The 19,720-nt window shown below is 44.9% G+C and overlaps 1 protein-coding gene across 1 annotated transcript in view; it reads right to left on the bottom strand.

The window, feature by feature from the left end:
• SASH3 (SAM and SH3 domain containing 3) overlaps positions 1–19,720 on the bottom strand; it is a 97,412-nt gene that overhangs the window by 77,032 nt on the left and 660 nt on the right. The window lies entirely within an intron of this gene.

Consider the following 19,720-nt stretch of genomic DNA (forward strand, 5'->3'; position numbering starts at 1 on the left):
CCTATGATGGTGCCTGGCCCAATCTTCCAATTAGCTTAATTAGTTTACACCTGTGCACTTCCCTATATCACCTCACTTCCCCTGCACTCCCTTGCCGGATCTTGTTGCACTTGTGCCTAGTGAAAGCGTTCCCTTGTTTGTTCCTAGCCCGTGTTCCTGACCTCCTGCCGTTGCCCCTGACTACGATCCTTGCCGCCTGCCCCCGACCTTCTGCTACGTCCGACCTTGCTTCTGCCTACTCCCTTGTACCTCGCCTATCTTCAGCAGTCAGAGAGGTGAGCCGTTGCTAGTGGATACGACCTGGTCACTACCGCCGCAGCAAGACCATCCCGCTTTGCGGCGGGCTCTGGTGAAAACCTGTAGTGGCTTAGAACCGGTCCACTAGCACGGTCCACGCCAATCCCTCTCTGGCACAGAGGATCCACCTCCTGCCAGCCGGCATCGTGACAGCCTCATCTCCTCCTGATGCGGCTGACAGCAGAATCTGAGCTGTAGATAGATGTGCAGGAGATGGGTCCCTCCAGGGACTGTACAAGTAAAGTGTACGGCTTAAGGATCAGTTCACACATTGCAGATCTCTGCAGGAAATCTCATCCACTGCGCCAAAAATCGGCAACAAGTCGGACAAAGAAAGAGACGTCCTCTGGTTTATGACTGGATCGGGGTATGAGGGGGCGGAGCATGACACGCGCTCTTTGACTAGTGTATGAATCCCGGTGTCATGCTCCGCCCCTCAGAACCTGCAATAGATATAACACATTGTATCAATTGTCTTCAGTGTGTTACAGTTTTGTTCTTAGAATTCTCTTGTTATTCTGAGTTAAGTGTAAATTCCCTTCTTCTTTACATTTTGGCTTCAGCTTTTAGGCGTGTGGTAGCCCTTGGGGGGTGTATGGTAGTGGTGGTATGGTATAGGTATATAAGGGGTTAATGTTAACCCTAGAGTTCGTGACGCCAGGCTGAGGGCTGGTACGCTGAATCAATGCTCCGGCCTATCGCTGCCCTTCCCAGTAACGATAGGTGCATAAAATAACTGAAGGTCCACAAGGAGATTGAACTTGAACTTGAATAACATTTACTGAAGTGCTTGCAATATCCACGGCACAGTAACAGTCTCATACAAACAGTCCTTAGGTTACTTAGTGACTGACAGTTGTTGCAGACCTTGAGTTAATGATACAGTCTCTGAATTTAGGGAGAGATTTGCAGATCCGTCCGGATTTAGGGGAATTATTAGGTCCGGTGATGCTGCAGAGTGTTTGGGAATTGATACACTCTATAATTAGATTGTTCAGCCGTCACTGCAAGGCTCAGGCCTAACTCACTGCGATAATTGCTGCGCATGTCTTGCTTGCTTGCCCAGGAACAAGAGAGAGAAAAGATGGCCGCCGCTCCCTTATATGGGCAGGGGCGAATCTGATTGGTCCGAACATCTGCCATTCACCATTACATGGTGTGATGGGATTGCTTACGTCACAGGGCCTCCAAAGGTCCTTAAGCTTAATACCATAGAGTTCACCTAGTCACATGACCCGCAGGTCCTGCAACGCTATGGAAACAAGTAATTAACCATTTATTTACATATGTTATTCTATTTACATTAACCTTTGAATAACTTAGTGATTTATACACTAGAATAGAGGCGACTAGGGGTAGACTGGATGACAGGGATCCCTATATCCCAGGGACTCTGGCTATGGGGACCCAAACATACATAGGTACAGTATAAGATGCGGTACCGGGACACCACACGTGTAATGCATTTATACTTCTGTCAGCCTCCCCATCCCCACATATTCGTGCACACTCGGCTCAGTTAAGCAGGCATGTGTTCAAATGGGGAGAGGCAAGAAAGTCGCTGCCAGACTCCTCTGTCTCTTCCAGACTCCAGCCTATCTTCCCAAGAACAAAAGGATCTCCACCCCTAGACATCTTTTCCCTTATCCAAAGGACAGGGGATAAGATGTCTGATCGCAGGGGTCTCGCCCAGGGTTCGTTTTAGTTCGTCAGGTTCAGCGCCGGAGGCTCGTGATGTCACGGCCACGTCCCCTCAATGCAAGTTTATGGGAGGGGACATGATGACCGTCACTCCCCCTCCCATAGACTTGCATTGAGGGGGCGTGGACGTAACATTATGAGGGGGGCGTGGCCGTGACGTCACAAGCCTCTGTCCCGCATCGCCAGTCATCCGGCACAGAAAGAAGTTCTCTCCGTGCACCGGATGTCTGGGGTGGCGCAGTCGAGATTACGGGGGTCCCCACCGGCAGGATTGACATCTTATCCATTGGATAGGGGATAAGATGTCTAGGGGGTGGAGTACCCCTTTATATCCAACAAATATAATGCTTCCCTCCCAACATCGGGGGAAGTGTTGGCCCCATTCCCATTAAATGTCCAGATTTACACTCTAGTCCCCCCTCAGTGATGACAAGTATAGAGAACGGACAGAAGTAATGCAGAAAGTCCAGATACAAACACATGGAGTTAGACCCTGTTCACACCACGTTTCTGCATCCTGAGAAAAGATATCGGCCCTAATTTACTATTGTGAACCCCACCCGCTTTGGTCGGGTTGTGCGCCAAAATGTGTCTCATTGTGCCAAAATAGACCTGCAGACCCCAAAAAACTGAAACTTTCCTGACCTGGGAATCCCCATAGCAAATAATGCAAAGTCAGAAACAACATTTCACACTAATAAAAACCCAACACTCCACAGGGCCCCTGAGGGCCCTCATAGCCAACACAAGGGACATGTCTGAGATGCTTCCGCCCTAACAGGGATCGACTGATATCTTTGTATGCACACGTGTAGCAAAGGCTGTCAATCACTGATTGGGACCGCCCACTGGACTCCTAATTAAAATAAATAAATAGTTCTACTGGATCTTATCTTACAAAACTGTATACAAATTCTGCAAGTGCCGATGCTCCATCTGGAAAATAAATATTTAAAATACAGTAATGGAGTAAGTGCACTGTAATCACTTATAGGTCATGGTATGGAGTTTTATTTAGGTATCATTAGCTATTTTCTGTGAATGTGGCATTCGGCAGCAGAAAACCTGTTATCACTATAATGGAATAGATGTCTGGTATATCTCACACTTGGTATTAGTCAGGGCCACATCTGCCATGAGGTGAGATGAGCATCTTGCCTCATGTGGCAGATTTGGGGTCCCTGGGGGAGTGGGTTTCATCAAAGCCTATGGTGTTGTCGCTGCTCCACTATTCCCTGCTGCCCTTACTGGGTATTCTACCTACTAGGGCAGTATTTCCCAACCAGGGTGCCTCCAGCTGTTGCAAAACTACAACTCCCAGCAGACCCGGACAGCCAGAAAATTTAGGAACCTTCAGAAGTTCTCAGAAACCTAAATGAATGTTTAAGAAATGACAACGACATCTCAGAATCAATTGTATCAGTTACAGCATCTAAAGTTCTAACCACATAAAGTAGTGTGCCTCCAGCTGTTGCAACACTACAACACCCAGCATGCCTGGACAGACAAAGGTTTTGAATAGGGGCCCCATAGCTTCACCCTAGGACCTTATTGGGCTTCCAGCCAAGTCTAGTACAAAGTCAAACTGCAGAATCTAGTACAAAGTCAAACTTCAGAATCAAAAGCAGTGCCTCCAGCTGTTGCAAGACTACAACTCCCAGCATGTTTTGTTTTGCAATGCCATTGATCAGCCAACAAACAAGAAAACTGTGTGAACAGGGGATATCAACCATGATGAATTTAAAGGGCCAAGCGAACAATCCAGAGATCGCTCACAGAGCAGAACTATGAATGCAGCTCTGACTGTGACTGGAGAATAGGAGCTGATCGGGGGATTACACCATCTACAATATTCTACAGTTTTTCTTCAACCCCAAAATCTGTAAATGAAAACAGAGTTGATTTTCATACTTGGATTTACCTTTCTGCTTTTTTTTTTTTAGAGTTTTATCGCAATTTCCAGTTAAGTGTCAGGTGATCGACATCCGGAGACAATTGTGGTTTTATAAGAATTATGTTGCCAAAACTGATGTAAAGTATAAGTATATATAGAGCCCACAAATACAGAGACCTCACAGCCCCCCCGCCGTATACAGGGCCATGAGCGTATACAGGGGCCACCAATGTCATCCTTTATAGTGGGGCCCCTGAATGTCATCCTTTATAGTGGGGCCCCTAAATGTCATCCTTTATAGTGGGGCCCCTGAATGTCATCCTTTATAGTGGGGCCCCTGAATGTCATCCTTTATAGTGGGGCCCCTGAATGTCATCCTTTATAGTGGGGCCCCTGAATGTCATCCTTTATATATGGCCAATTAATGTTATCCTTCATACAGGGCCCCTGAATGTCTTTCTTTACAGTGGGTGCCCTAAATGTCATTCTTTATATTGGGGCCCCTTAATGTCATGCTTTATAGTGGGGCCCCTGAATGTCATGCTTTATAGTGGGGCCCCTGAATGTCATGCTTTATAGTGGGGCCCCTGAATGTTATCCTTTATAGCGGGGCCCCTGAATATAATTCTTTATGTACGGTCCCTGAATGTTATCCTTTATATAGGGACCCTGAATCTTGTCCTATATATAGGGCCCCTGAATGTCATTAATTATAGTGGGGCCCCTGAGTGTCATCCTTTATAGTGGGGCCCCTGAATATTGTCCTTTATATAGATCCCCTGAATGTCATGCTTCATAGTGGGGCCCCTGAATGTAATCCTTTATATAAGGCCCTTGAGTGCAGTGGCATTGCGACCCGGGTGCGGGGGGTGCGGCCCGCATCGGGTGACACCAACCTAATGGGGTGACACCCAGACGCTCCGCAGCATCCTCCCCAGCTACACTGACACCCCCCATCTGTGCCCGACTGGCCTCCCGTCCGTCAGCAACCCCCCCTTTCACCTGCACTGTGCGCCCGTCCGTTTTCACACTGTGTCCGGCCTCCACTCCCACGTCTGCGCCGGCCTGACGTCACACCGCATGGCCGCGCAGGAGGACGTCAGTTACGTCATTCGCAGGGCGCCCGGTGAGAAGGAGCGCTGCGCTGGATGGGTGAGTGTGTGTCTGTCTCTCTGTCGGTCTCTATCTATGTTTGTGTGTGTGACTGTGTGTGTGACTGTGTGTTTGTGTGACTGTGTGTTTGTGTGACTGTGTGACTCTGTGTGTGTCTGTGAGTGTGTGTCTCTGTGTTGTATGTGTTTTTTTTGTGTGTGTGTGTGGGGGGGGGGGGGGGGTTGAACCAGCGATCTAATGTGGGGAGACTTTGACTCATTGTGGGGAACCTGCAAGGGAACCTGCGGCCTAATGTGGGGAAACTACTACCAAATGTGTGGAGTCTATGCTACCTAATGTGGGGAATCTATGCTACCTAATGTGGGGAGTCTATGCTACCTTATGTGGGGAATCTGTGCTACCTAATGTGGGGAGTCTATGCTACCTTATGTGGGGAGTCTATGCTACCTAATGTGGGGAATCTGTGCTACCAAATGTGGGGAGTCTATGCTACCTTATGTGGGGAATCTGTGCTACCTAATGTGGGGAATCTGTGCTACCTAATGTGGGGAATCTGTGCTACCTAATGTGGGGAATCTGTGCTACCTAATGTGGGGAATCTGTGCTACCAAATGTGGAGAATCTATGCTGCCTAATGTGGGGAAAAGATGCTACCCAATGTGGGGAAACTGCTGCCACCTAATGTGGGGGAACTGCTGCCTACCTAATGCTCCCCCCCTGGCAGTAGCACCCTCATCATCCACCAGCAACCCCCCCCCCCCCCAGCAGCACCTCCATCAGCAGATCCTGATGGTGGATGATGGCGGTGCTCCTGCCAGGAGGATGATCCTGCCGATGGATGATGGGGGTGATACTGCCAGGGGGGGTGGCCAGTGGCAACCTCATCATCCTCCAGCAACACCCCCCCAGTAATAGCACCCCCATCATCCACTAGCAACACCACCAATACCCCCCCTCCCGTGGTAATAGCATCAGCTAACGGATGTTGAGGGGTGTTACTGCGGTTGTGGTATTATATTCAGAGGGTGCACTGTATGGCAACGTTATATTCAGAGGGCGCAGTTTGTGGTAGTATTATATTCAGAGGGCACAGTTTGTGGTAGTATTATATTCAGAGGGCGCAGTGGGTGGTAGTATTATATTAAGAGGGTACAGTATGTGGTAGTATTATATTCAGTGGGTACAGTGTGTGGCGGTATTATATTCAGGGGTACAGTATGTGGCAGATTTATATTCAGGGGTACAGTATGTGGCAGATTTATATTCAAGGGTACAGTATGTGGCAGATTTATGTTCAGAGGGCACAGTGTGTGGTAGTATTATATTCAGAGGGCGCAGTGGGTGGTAGTACTATATTCAGAATGTACAGTGTGTGGCAGTACTATATTCTGTGGGTATGGTGAATGGAAGATTTATAATCAAAGAGTATAGTGTATAGTAGTATTATATTTAGAGGATACAGTGTCTGGCAGGTTTATAATAATAATTGTTTTCATTTAGAGGATGAGAATGCGCTGACATAGTGAGGAGACGTCTGGGCGTCACATTCTGCAGAGAGAAGATTTAGCTGGACCAGGCGGTATGTACCATCTGAATTAGATAAGGGAAGACTATAGAGAAGACGTCACCTGTAGTCACTGATATCATTGTGTATTCTCCTCACTATAGAGAAGACGTCACCTGTAGTCACTGATATCATTGTGTATTCTCCTCACTATAGAGAAGACGTCACCTGTAATCACCTATATCATTCTGTATCCTCCTCAATATAGAGAAGACATCACCTGTAGTCACTGATATCATTGTGTATTCTCCTCACTATAGAGAAGACGTCACCTGTAATCACTGATATCATTGTGTATTCTCCTCACTATAGAGATGTCACCTGTAGTCACTGATATTATTGTACATTCTCCTCACTATAGAGAAGACGTCACCTGTAATCACTGATATCATTGTGTATTCTCCTCACTATAGAGAAGACGTCACCTGTAGTCACTGATATCATTGTACATTCTCCTCACTATAGAGAAGACGTCACCTGTAGTCACTGATATCATTGTACATTCTCCTCACTATAGAGAAGACGTCACCTGTAATCACTGATATTGTGTATTCTCCTCACTATAGAGAAGACGTCACCTGTAGTCACTGATATCATTTTGTATTCTCCTCACTATAGAGAAGACATCACCTGTAGTCACTGATATCATTGTGTATTCTCCTCACTATAGAGAAGACGTCACCTGTAGTCACTGATATCATTGTGTATTGTCCTGACTATGTCCTATCAGAGCTGTAGTAATTTGTAAGTTCTACAGTTATGGTGAGTGAAACTACAACTCCCAGCATAACATCACCACTGCATAAAGGGGTACTCTACTGGAAAACATTTTTTTTAATCAGCTGGTGCTACAAAGTTAAACAGATTTGTAAATTACTTCTATTTAAACATCTTAATCCTTCCAGTACTTATCAGCTGCTGTATAAGCGATTCACAGGAAGTTATTTTCTTTTTTCCATTTATTTTCTGTCTGACCACAGTGCTCTGTGCTGACACCTCTGTCCATGTCAAGAACTGTCCATATTAGGAGCAAATCCCCATAGCAAACCTATCCTGCTCTGGACAGTTCCTGACATGGACAGAGGTGTCAGCAAATAGCACTGTGGTCAGATTGGAAAGAACTACGCAACTTCCTGTGGAGCATACACCAGCTTAGAAGTACTGTAAGTATTAAGATTTTAAATAGAAGTAATTTAAAAAATCTGTTTAACTTTCTGGCACCAGTTGATATAAAAGTAAATGTTTTCCAGTGGAGTACCCCTTTAAGTAATTCTGGGAGCTGTATATTTAAATGGTGAAAACTTCTTTAACACTTTCCCATTCTGTGGCAACTGGTATATCTGATTATTATACTGGAATTTCTCACAATGCGCTACAACAGTGGTGTCTGTCACAACAGACTAAAAACTTACTGGGGGGAGGGGGAGGTATGGGGGTGACACCATTTTCTACCGCACCGGGTGACACCAACCCCAGCAACGCCACTGCCTGAGTGTCATGCTTCTTAGTGGGGCCCGTGAATGTCATCCTTCATAGTGGGGCCCCTGAATGTCATCCTTTATATAGGGCCCCTGAATATTATCCTTTATATAGGGCCCCTAAATATTATCCTTTATATAGGGCCCCTAAATATTATCCTTTATATAGGGCCCCTGAATATTATTCTTTATATAGGGCCCCTGAATATTATCCTTTATATAGGGCCCCTGAATGTTATCCTTTATAGTGGGGCCCCTGAATGTTATCCTTTATAGTGGGGCCCCTGAATATTATCCTTATAGCTATGATACATTAGTTGAGCAGACAGTATCACATCACAGGGTTAGATACAGCAATTCAGCAAATTGTATCACACGATAGGAGATACAATGGCTGAACAAACAGTATCACACATCCTAGGCTTAGATACCACAGCTCTGCAGACAGTATCACAAATAACAGGTTTACATGCATCAGCTGTGCAGCCAGTATCACCCTTGGTAGGCTTAGATACACAATTTATTAGACAGAAATATAATAAGCTTAGATATAGTGGCCCAGCAGACAGTATCACACATCACAGGCTTAGATATATTGGACTAGTATCACCTTATGACTCAATGGGATTAGAAGGAAAGAGATAGGATTAGATACAGGGGCTTATCAGATGGCATCACATGGGGCTTAGATACATGCAGGGATCAAGTCCTGGAGAAAAAAAAGTGTGGGAACTAACACATAAAGGTTGGTCCTACAGGACTCCTGCTAATAGGAACAGTGGGGGTTATTTATCATTGTGTTCTATTGCTATTGTTGCTGTACATTTGCAAATTTTTGCTATTTTTCCACTAATTGGGTTTATTTATTTTTTTGCTTTTTTTTTTAAAGTTCTATAATTTGTAGTTTTTACCTTTTGGTGTTGCTAGACCATTTTTTAAAGTGACGGATGTAGCAGTCACGAAGTTATTATCTGCGTATTTTTGATTTTTATGCAAATTTTGCTGTAACTGGCGCAAAACAACCTGCAAAACTAGACCCCCTCCTGACCAGGTCTAAAAAAGATCACTACTCCTGTCTGTTTGCCAAAAATAAAAAAAATCATCAGCCAGAGTGAAGAAGAGAGGGGAAAAAAAAGGTTTAAATGAGCACTGTCACCAACTTTATTTTTTGATATGTTGTAGTACTTATGTACTACAACATATCTCTAATATATATATATATATTTTTTTTTCATTAAAAAGGTTTAATTTACATTTAAAAACCGGCTACTGAAAAAGGACTGATTTTGGAGTGGCAATCAGTCCTTTTTCATTTAGGCTACACTCGCTCCCTGCCTGTCAATCAGACAGGCGGGAGCAAGCGCATTGGCTCCCCGGTCACTGGCTAGGAGGCCACTCCTCCCGCACATCGCCGCCGCCGCCTCGTTGCCGCCGCTGTCCCTGCACGCCCGCTGCCGGACTCTGCAGTAACTGCAAGTGTAATGAGGGAATGGGGTATGCGGGGCGGGGGGGGGGAGGAGGGAACGGGGTAGTGCCGTAGCCGGGGGGGGGGGGGGGGACAGGCTAGCAAAAAAAAAATAATAATAATTGGATGGTGGGAGCTACCCTTTAAAGACATAAAAAGTAAAACATTTTAAAAGCGTTCAAAGGAAAAATAAACAGTTGTCCATATGAAACAATCAGATATATTTTTTGACTCCTTAAAGGGGTTCTCCGCCCCTAGACATCTTATCCCCTATCCAAAGGATAGGGGATAAGACGTCAGATCACCGCGGTGCTGCTGCTGGGGAGCCCCGGGATCCCCGCTGCGGCACCGCAATATCATTACTGCACAGAGCGAGTTCGGGCGATACAGGGGACGGAGCCGCGTGATGTCATGGCTCAGCCCCTCGTGACATCACGGCCGTCCCCTTAATGCAAGTCTATGGCAGGGGGCGTGACGACCGCCGCACCCCCCTCCCATAGACTTGTATTGAAAGGGGCGGGCTGTGATGTCACGTGGGGCGGTGCGGTGACGTAACGATGCTCCGTCCCCTGTATCGCCGTCATTACGCGCAGAGCGAACTCACTCTGTGCTATGATGATAGCGCGGTGCCGCAGCGGGGATCCTGGGGCTCCCTATCTGACATCTTATCCCCTATCCTTTGGATAGGGGATAAGATGTCTAGGGGCGGAGTACCCCTTTAAGGACCGAGGTCATTTTGGCCTTAAGGACCAGAGCCTTTTTTGCACATCTGACCACTGTCATTTTAAGCATTAATAACTCTGATGCTTTTACTTATGAATTTGATTCAGAGATTGTTTTTTGTGACATATTCTACTTTATCATAGTGGTAAATTTTTGTCGATACTTGCGTCATTTCTTGGTGAAAAATTACAAAATTTCATGAAAAATTTGAAAATGTAGCATTTTTCTAAATTTGAAGCTCTCTGCTTGTGAGGAAAATAAACATTCCAAATAAATGATATATTGATTCACATATACAATATGTCTACTATATGTTTCCATCATAAAGTTGAGATGTTTTTACTTTTGGAAGACACCAGATGGCTTCAAAGTTCAGCAGCATTTTTCCAATTTTTCACAACATTTCCAAAATCTGAATTTTTCAGGGACCAGTTCAGTTTTGAAGTGAATATGGGGAGCCTTCATATTAGAAATACCCCACAAATTATCCCATTATAAAAACTGCACCCCCCAAAGTATTCAAAATGACATTCAGTAAGTATGTTAACCCTTTAGGTGTTTCACAGGAATAGCAGCAAAGTGAAGGAGAAAATTCAAAATCTCAATTTTTTACACTTGCATGTTCTTGTAGACCCAGTTTTTGAATTTTTACAAGGGGTAAAAGGAGAAAAAGCCCCCCCAAAATGTGTAACCCAATTTCTCTCGAGTAAGGAAATACCTCATATGTGTATGTCAAGTGCTCTGTGGGTGCACTACAAAGCTCAGAAGAGAAGGACCGACAATGGGATTTTGGAGAGTGAATTTTGCTGAAACGGTTTTTGGGGGGCATGTTGCATTTAGGAAGCCCCTATGGTTCCATAACAGCAAAAAAAAAAAAAAAAAAAAAAAAACACATTGCATACCATTTTGGAAACTACACCCCTCAAGAAACGTAACAAGGGGTACGGTGAGCCTTAACAACCCACAGGTGTTTGACAACTTTTTGTTAAAGTCAGATGTGTAAATGAAAAATAAAAAAATTCACTAAAATGCTGATTTTCCCAAAATTTACAATTTTGACAAGAGGTAATAGGAGAAAATGCCCCCCAAAGTTTGTAACCCCATTTCTTCTGAGTATGGAAGTACCCCATATGTGGATGTCAAGTGCTCTTCTGGCGAACTACAATGCTCAGAAGAGGAGGAGCTCCATTGGGCTTTTGGAGAGAGAATTTGTTTGGAATGGAAGTCGGGGGCCATGTGCGTTTACAAAGCCCCCCGTGGTGCCAGAACAGTGGAACCCCCCACATGTGACCCCATTTTGGAAACTACACACCTCACGGAATGTAATAAGGGGTGCAGTGAGCATATACACCCCACTGGTGTTCGACAGACTTTTGGAACAGTGGGCTGTGCAAATTAAAAATAAAAATTTTCATTTTCACGGACCACTGTTCGAAACATCTGTCAAACACCTGTGGGGTGTAAATGCTCACTGCATCCCTTATTACATTACGTGACGGGTGTAGTTTCCAAAATGGGGTCACATGTGGGGGGGGGGGGGGTCCAACGTTCTGACACTATGGGGACTTTGTAAACGCACATGGCCTTCAATTCCAGACACATTCTCTCTCCAAAACCCCAATGGCACTCCTTCTCGTCTTAGCATTGTAGTTCGCCCGCAGAACTTTTAACATCCACATATGGGGTATTTATATACTCAGAAGAAATGGGGTTACAAATTTTGGGGGGCTTTTTTCCTATTACCCCTTGTGAAAATGAAAAATTTGGGATAACAGCAGCATTTTTTTGTGAAAAAATACAAATTTTTCACATTCAACAAAAATTCTTCAAACACCTGTGAGGTGTTAAGGCTCACTATACCCCTTGTTACGTTCCATGAGGGGTGTAGTTTCCAAAATGGGGTCACATGTGGGTGTTACGATCAGCCACGATCAGCCACCCCTGTGCAAATCACCTCAAGCGTACATTGTGCTCTCACTCCAGAGCCTTGTGCGCCCGCAGAGCATTATATGCAGAAATATGGGGTATTTCCGTACTCAGGAGAAATTGCGTTACAAATTTTGGGGGTCTTTTTTTCCTTTTACCTCTTATGAAAAAAAAAAATTTTACAATAACATTCTGGGGTAGACCCCAACTTTACCTTTTCGTAAGGGGTAAATGGAGACAAAGCCCCCCAAAATTTGTAACGCAATTTCTCCTGAGTACGGAAATGCCCCATATGTGGGCATAAACTCTTGCCTTGAAATTCAACAGGGCTCCGAAGTGAGAGAGCGCCATGCGCATTTGAGCCCTAAATTAGGGATTGCATAGGGTGGGCATAGGGGTATTCTATGCCAGTGACTCCCAAACAGGGGGCCTCCAGCTGTTGCAAAACTCCCAGCATGCCTGGACATTCAGTGGCTGTCTGGCAATACCGGGAGTAGTTGTTTTGCAACAGCTGGTGGCTCAGTTTTGGAAACTCTGCCGTACCAGATGTTTTTCATTTTTATTGGGGAGGGGGGGTATGGTGTAGGGGTATGTGCATATGTAGTGTTTTACTCTTTATTATGTGTAGTGTTTTTAGGGTACATTCACATATAGGGTTCACAGCGAGTTTCGCGCTGGGAGTCTGAGCTTCAGCGGAAAATTTGCTGCATCTCAAACTTGCAGCGAGAAAACTCGCTGTAAACCCAACTGTGTGAATGGACCCTGTACATTCACATGGTGGGGGGGCAAACCTCCAGCTGTTGCAAAACAACAATTCGCAGCATGCAGTGACAGAAGGGCATGCTGGGACTTGTAGTTGTGCAACAGCTGGAGGCACACTACTTTAACTTTAGGCATGCCCTTTGGCTGTCCGTGCATGTTGGAGGGTGTGGTTTTCAACAGCTGGAGGCACAGTGGTTGCAAAACACAGAGTTTGTTACATAACTCAGTGTTTCCCAACCCGTGTGCCTCCAGCTGTTGCAAAACTAAAACTCTTAGCATGCATGGTCTGTCAGTGCATGCTGGGAGTTGTAGTTTTGCAACAACTGGAGGCACACTGTCTGGGAAACATCTGTTTTCTAACTCCGTGTTTCCCAACCCGTGTGCCTCCAGCTGTTGCAAAACTACAACTCCCAGCATGCCCAGACAGCCGAAGGGCATGCTTGGATTTGTAGTTTTGCAACAACTGGAGGAGAACAGATTGGGGACAACTTTGTAGTGGTCTCCAAACTGTGGCCCTCCAGATGTTGCAAAACTTCAACTCCAAGCATGCCCAGACGGCCCAGGCATGCTGGGAGTTGTAGTTTTGCAACATCTGTAAGAGCACAGATTGGAGACCACTGCACAGTGGTCTCCAAACTGTGGTCCTCCAGATGTTGCAAAACTACAACTCCCAGCATGCCCAGACAGCCAAAGCTTGTCTGAGCATGCTGGGAGTTGTAGTTTTGAAACTCCTAGAAGCAGCAGCGAAGATCAGTGATGATCTTCAATGCTGTCTCTGATCCCGCCGCCTCCTCCACTTGCCTGACGCCTCCACGTGTGCCTGCCGCCGGTCCCCGGTCCCCATTGCTGCGCCGGTCTCCCCGCAGGTATGTGCCGCGGTTCCCCCGCAGCTCTTGGGTCCTCTTCACCCGCCCTGCCTGACATCTAGGGGAGGGCAGAGCGGGGGATCTGAACTTTCACCCCGCGTCAGCTGAGACACTGTGATTGGTCCACAGGGACCAATCACAGTGATCGCTGACCAGGACCATCAACAGATGGTCCTGGGGGGCTAGCAGAAGTTGTCCCCGGCTGGTAACAGCAGGACTTATGCCAGTTAACCCATGTGATGCCGCGCATCGCTGGGTTAACTGAATGACGTCTATAGACGTCGGAATGCGGGAAGGACCTGTGCAATCCGACATCTATAGACGTGATTCTGCGGTAAGGGGTTAAGGTACAAAAAGGGAATGGTAAAGATGTCAGAAACAATAAGATGGTTAGCAATGGCCGACATCTCACAATTTCATGTGCCCAAGTCTGAAAAAATATCTGACAGTGATGATAAAATAAAAAAGTGAAAAGTGAAAATAAATAAAATAAATAAAAGTTTTTTTTTCCGGCCTGCAGCACGGTAAACCATATTCAAATGTAAGGCTTTCTTTGCAGACCTTCATTTAGACATTAATTTGCCTTAAAATAAAAACTAAAACAAATAAAGCCAAACACACAGACAAACAAGTTTCTCAGAAGCCGCGTAGACATGATCTAAAAGCGGCGGTAAAAATTATCTGGGTGCAGATCTGCACGAAATGTATCATTGTCACTGAAACAAGATGATAAATTTGGAGAAGCACCGCCCCCCAAAAAATGCATCTAGACAAACAATAAGAATGATCCAGCCAAGACCATTCTTGATATATATCCCCCAGTGTTATTAAAAGTGCAGGAACTCAGTTCCCATGCGTTCCTGCAGGAATTGAGCCCTGGATACATGGTTTTAAAATGGATACCACATGACAAGCTTAGATACACAGCTTGGACAGGTGGTTGCAAATAGTAAAGCCTAAGGATAATGTAGTATATCTTCCTGAAAAACCATACACAGTGTATTTGTTAGGGACCTACCAGGGGACAGGGAGAGTGAGCCCTAATCTGACCCTAAAACCGCTCTCCCTGCCTACTTGCCCACTCACCCTAAACGGTGAGATGACAACTGGGCGCCGGTCCCTCCCTGAACTAAAGTGCTGGGGTCTAATAAAAACACTTACTAATAAATAGTCGTCCACCAACCAGAAAACTAACAGGAACAAACAACTCTACGATATATAAGTTCAGAGGACACCATCAGCGGACATGAATAGAGGACACTAAAGATCGCCGGACATGAACAGGGGGCACAGTGGCCGTGAACAGAGGACTCTATAGATCTGTGGTCATGAACAGAGGTCACTATAGATAAGTAGACATGTACCAACTCAAGAGATCAGAATACAAGAACTAATAAGCATAAAGTTCAAAACACTAGACAGGAAAACGGATAAGTCAACAGACAGGAATATAGCATAATCCTCCAGAACATCCAGTAGACTCCAAGTCCATGGACCAGAAACAGGGATATATCGCTAACCAGGAATGATCGCAATCCCCCAGAAACCACCAGTAGAAACAGGAATGTCTTGATACTAGAATCTCCCAGAGTCCACATTGGAGCATGGACAGACAGGGTGATCTATCACAAAGACCAGGATCTCCTAACAGTGTGTTGTCTTCCTGGTGCTTGAGTTCGGCACATCGCGGATCGGGTTGACAGGTTGCTGGGTGGGGCTGGAGAGGACTCAGCAGTCATGGTACATATTGGCACCAATGACAAAGTAAGAGGTAGGTGGAGTGTCCATAAAAATGATTTCAGGGACTTAGGCCGCAAGCTTAAGGCAAGGACCTCCAAGGTAGTCTTTTCTGAAATATTACCTGTACCACGAGCCGCACCAGAGAGGCAGCGGGAGATCAGGGAGGTAAACAAGTGGCTCAGAAGCTGGTGTAGAAAGGAAGGGTTTGGGTTCATGGAGAACTGGGCTGACTTCACTGTCGGATACTGAGACCTGTGAATCTCATAAAGGAAACAGGTTTCTGACTATAGCTAAAGACAATTATCTGTCCCAAATGGTGCAGGGCCCGACCAGAGGGGGCGCCCTACTCGACTTAATATTAACCAACAGACCTGACCAGAGGGGGCGCCCTACTAGACTTAATATTATCCAACAGACCTGACCAGAGGGGGCGCCCTACTAGACTTAATATTAACCAACAGACCTGACCAGAGGGGGCGCCCTACTAGACTTAATATTATCCAACAGACCTGACCAGAGGGGGCGCCCTACTGGACTTAATATTAACCAACAGACCTGACAGAGTAACTAATGTGCAGGTAGAAGGACACCTAGGAAATAGTGATCATAATATAATACATTATAACTTGTTCTGCAATAAGGGAACCTCTCGAGGGGCCACAAAAACAATGAACTTTAGGAAGGAAAAGTTCAATCAACTCAGAGAAGCTCTTAATATAAAATAGGAAAATGTCCCCAAAAACAAGAATACTGACACTAAAAATAAAAGTGTTGGCCCTTTAAAAAATGATTAAGAAGAAATTATAGACGGGGATCAGGAAAAAGCAAATATATTAAACAAATTCTTCTCCAGTGTATTCACCGCGGAAAATGAAATGCCAGGTGAAATACAGCGAGATAAGGTAAACTACCCAGTACAGGTCACCTGTCTAACCCAGGAAGAAGTACAGGTCACCTGTCTAACCCAGGAAGAAGTACAGTGCCGCCTACAAAAAATCAAAATAGGCAAATCACCAGGTCCAGATGGCCTTCACCCCCGTGTTCTAAAGAAATTAATTCATGTAATAGTCAGTCCCCTATTTTTAATATTCATGGACTCCATACTAACAGGGACTGTTCCCCAGGACTGGCACATGTCAAATGTGGTGCCAATATTTATAAAGGGGTCAAAAGGTGACCCCGAGAATTATGGACCTGTTAGTTTAACCTCTGTTATATGTAAATTGTTTGAGGGTTTTCTAAGAGATGCTATTTTGGAGAATTTTGATAAAAATAAATGTATGACCCCATATCACATGGCTTTATGAGGGATCGGTCCTGTCAAACTAACAAACTAACACTGTTACAAGTGGATCTGGATAGGTTGGAGGTTTGAGCTGGGAAGTGACAGATGAGGTTCAACACTGATAAATGTAAGGTAATGCACATGGGGAGGCAACATCCGGGCTGGGATTATGTATTAAATGGGAGAACACTTGGGACGTCTGACATGAAAAAGGACTTAGGAGTCTTAGTTAATAGTAAATTTAGCAGTAGAGACCAGTGTCGGGCAGCTGCTGCCAAGGCTAATAACATCATGGGGGCATCAATAGGGGCATAGATGCCCACGACAAGGAAATAATTCTTCCACTGTACAAATCACTAGTCAGACCACACATAGAATACTGTGTACAGTACTGGTCAGACCACACATAGAATACTGTGTACAGTACTGGTCAGACCACACATAGAATACTGTGTACAGTACTAGTCAGACCACACATAGAATACTGTGTACAGTACTGGTCAGACCACACATAGAATACTGTGTACAGTACTGGTCAGACCACACATAGAATACTGTGTACAGTACTGGTCAGACCACACATAGAATACTGTGTACAGTACTAGTCAGACCACACATAGAATACTGTGTACAGTACTGGTCAGACCACACATAGAATACTGTGTACAGTACTAGTCAGACCACACATAGAATACTGTGTACAGTACTGGTCAGACCACACATAGAATACTGTGTACAGTACTGGTCAGACCACACATAGAATACTGTATACAGTACTAGTCAGACCACACATAGAATACTGTGTACAGTACTGGTCAGACCACACATAGAATACTGTGTACAGTACTGGTCATACCACACATAGAACACTGTGTACAGTACTGGTCAGACCCCACATAGAATACTGTGTACAGTACTGGTCAGACCACACATAGAATACTGTGTACAGTACTGGTCAGACCACACATAGAATACTGTGTACAGTACTGGTCAGACCACACATAGAATACTGTGTGCATTACTGGTCAGACCACACATAGAATACTGTGTACAGTACAGGTCAGACCACACATAGAATACTGTGTACAGTACTAGTCAGACCACACATAGAATACTGTGTACAGTACTGGTCAGACCACACATAGAATACTGTGTACAGTACTAGTCAGACCACACATAGAATACTGTGTACAGTACTGGTCAGACCACACATAGAATACTGTGTACAGTACTGGTCAGACCACACATAGAATACTTTATACTGTACTGGTCAGACCACACATAGAATACTGTATACAGTACTGGTCAGACCACACATAGAATACTGTATACAGTACTGGTCAGACCACACATAGAATACTGTATACAGTACTGGTCAGACCACACATAGAATACTGTGTACAGTACTGGTCAGACCACACATAGAATACCGTGTACAGTACTGGTCAGACCGCACATAGAATACTGTGTACAGTACTGGTCAGACCACACATAGAATACTGTGTACAGTACTGGTCAGACCACACATAGAATACCGTATACAGTACTAGTCAGACCACACATAAAATACTGTGTACAGTACTGGTCAGACCACACATAGAATACTGTGTGCAGTACTGGTCAGACCACACATAGAATACTGTGTACAGTATTGGTCAGACCACACATGGAATACTGTGTACAGTACTAGTCAGACCACACATAGAATACTGTGTACAGTACTGGTCAGACCACACATAGAATACTGTGTACAGTACTGGTCAGACCACACATAGAATACCGTATACAGTACTAGTCAGACCACACATAAAATACTGTGTACAGTACTGGTCAGACCACACATAGAATACTGTGTGCAGTACTGGTCAGACCACACATAGAATACTGTGTACAGTATTGGTCAGACCACACATAAAATACTGTGTACAGTACTGGTCAGACCACACATAGAATACTGTGTACAGTACTGGTCAGACCACACATAGAATACTGTGTACAGTACTTGTCAGACCACACATAGAATACTGTGTACAGTACTGGTCAGACCACACATAGAATACTGTGTACAGTACTGGTCAGACCACACATAGAATACTGTGTACAGTACTGGTCAGACCACACATGGAATACTGTGTACAATACTGGTCAGACCACACATAGAATACTGTGTACAGTACTGGTCAGACCACACATGGAATACTGTGTACAATACTAGTCAGACCACACATAGAATACTGTGTACAGTACTGGTCAGACCACACATGGAATACTGTGTACAATACTGGTCAGACCACACATAGAATACTGTGTACAGTACTTGTCAGACCACACATAGAATACTGTGTACAGTACTGGTCAGACCACACATAGAATACTGTGTACAGTACTGGTCAGACCACACATAGAATACTGTGTACAGTACTGGTCAGACCACACATTGAATACTGTGTACAGTACTGGTCAGACCACACATAGAATACTGTGTACAGTACTGGTCAGACCACACATTGAATACTGTGTACAGTACTAGTCAGAACACACATAGAATACTGTGTACAATACTGGTCAGACCACACATAGAATACTGTGTACAGTACTGGTCAGACCACACATAGAATACTGTGTACAGTACTGGTCAGACCGCACATAGAATACTGTGTACAGTACTGGTCAGACCACACATAGAATACTGTGTACAGTACTGGGCACCAGTGTACAAGAAAGATATAGTAGAGCTGGAAAGGGTTCAAAGACGGGCAACCAGGGTAATACGGGGAATGGGAGGACTACAGTACCCAGAAAGATACCCAGAATTAGGGTTATTTAGTTTAGAAAATATAAGTATTAGGGGGCGACCTAATAACTGTGTATAAATATATCAGGGACCGTACAGAGATCTCTCCCAT

Source organism: Hyla sarda, chromosome 9 (assembly GCF_029499605.1).
Source record: "Hyla sarda isolate aHylSar1 chromosome 9, aHylSar1.hap1, whole genome shotgun sequence".
In the NCBI taxonomy this organism is placed as follows: domain Eukaryota; kingdom Metazoa; phylum Chordata; class Amphibia; order Anura; family Hylidae; genus Hyla; species Hyla sarda.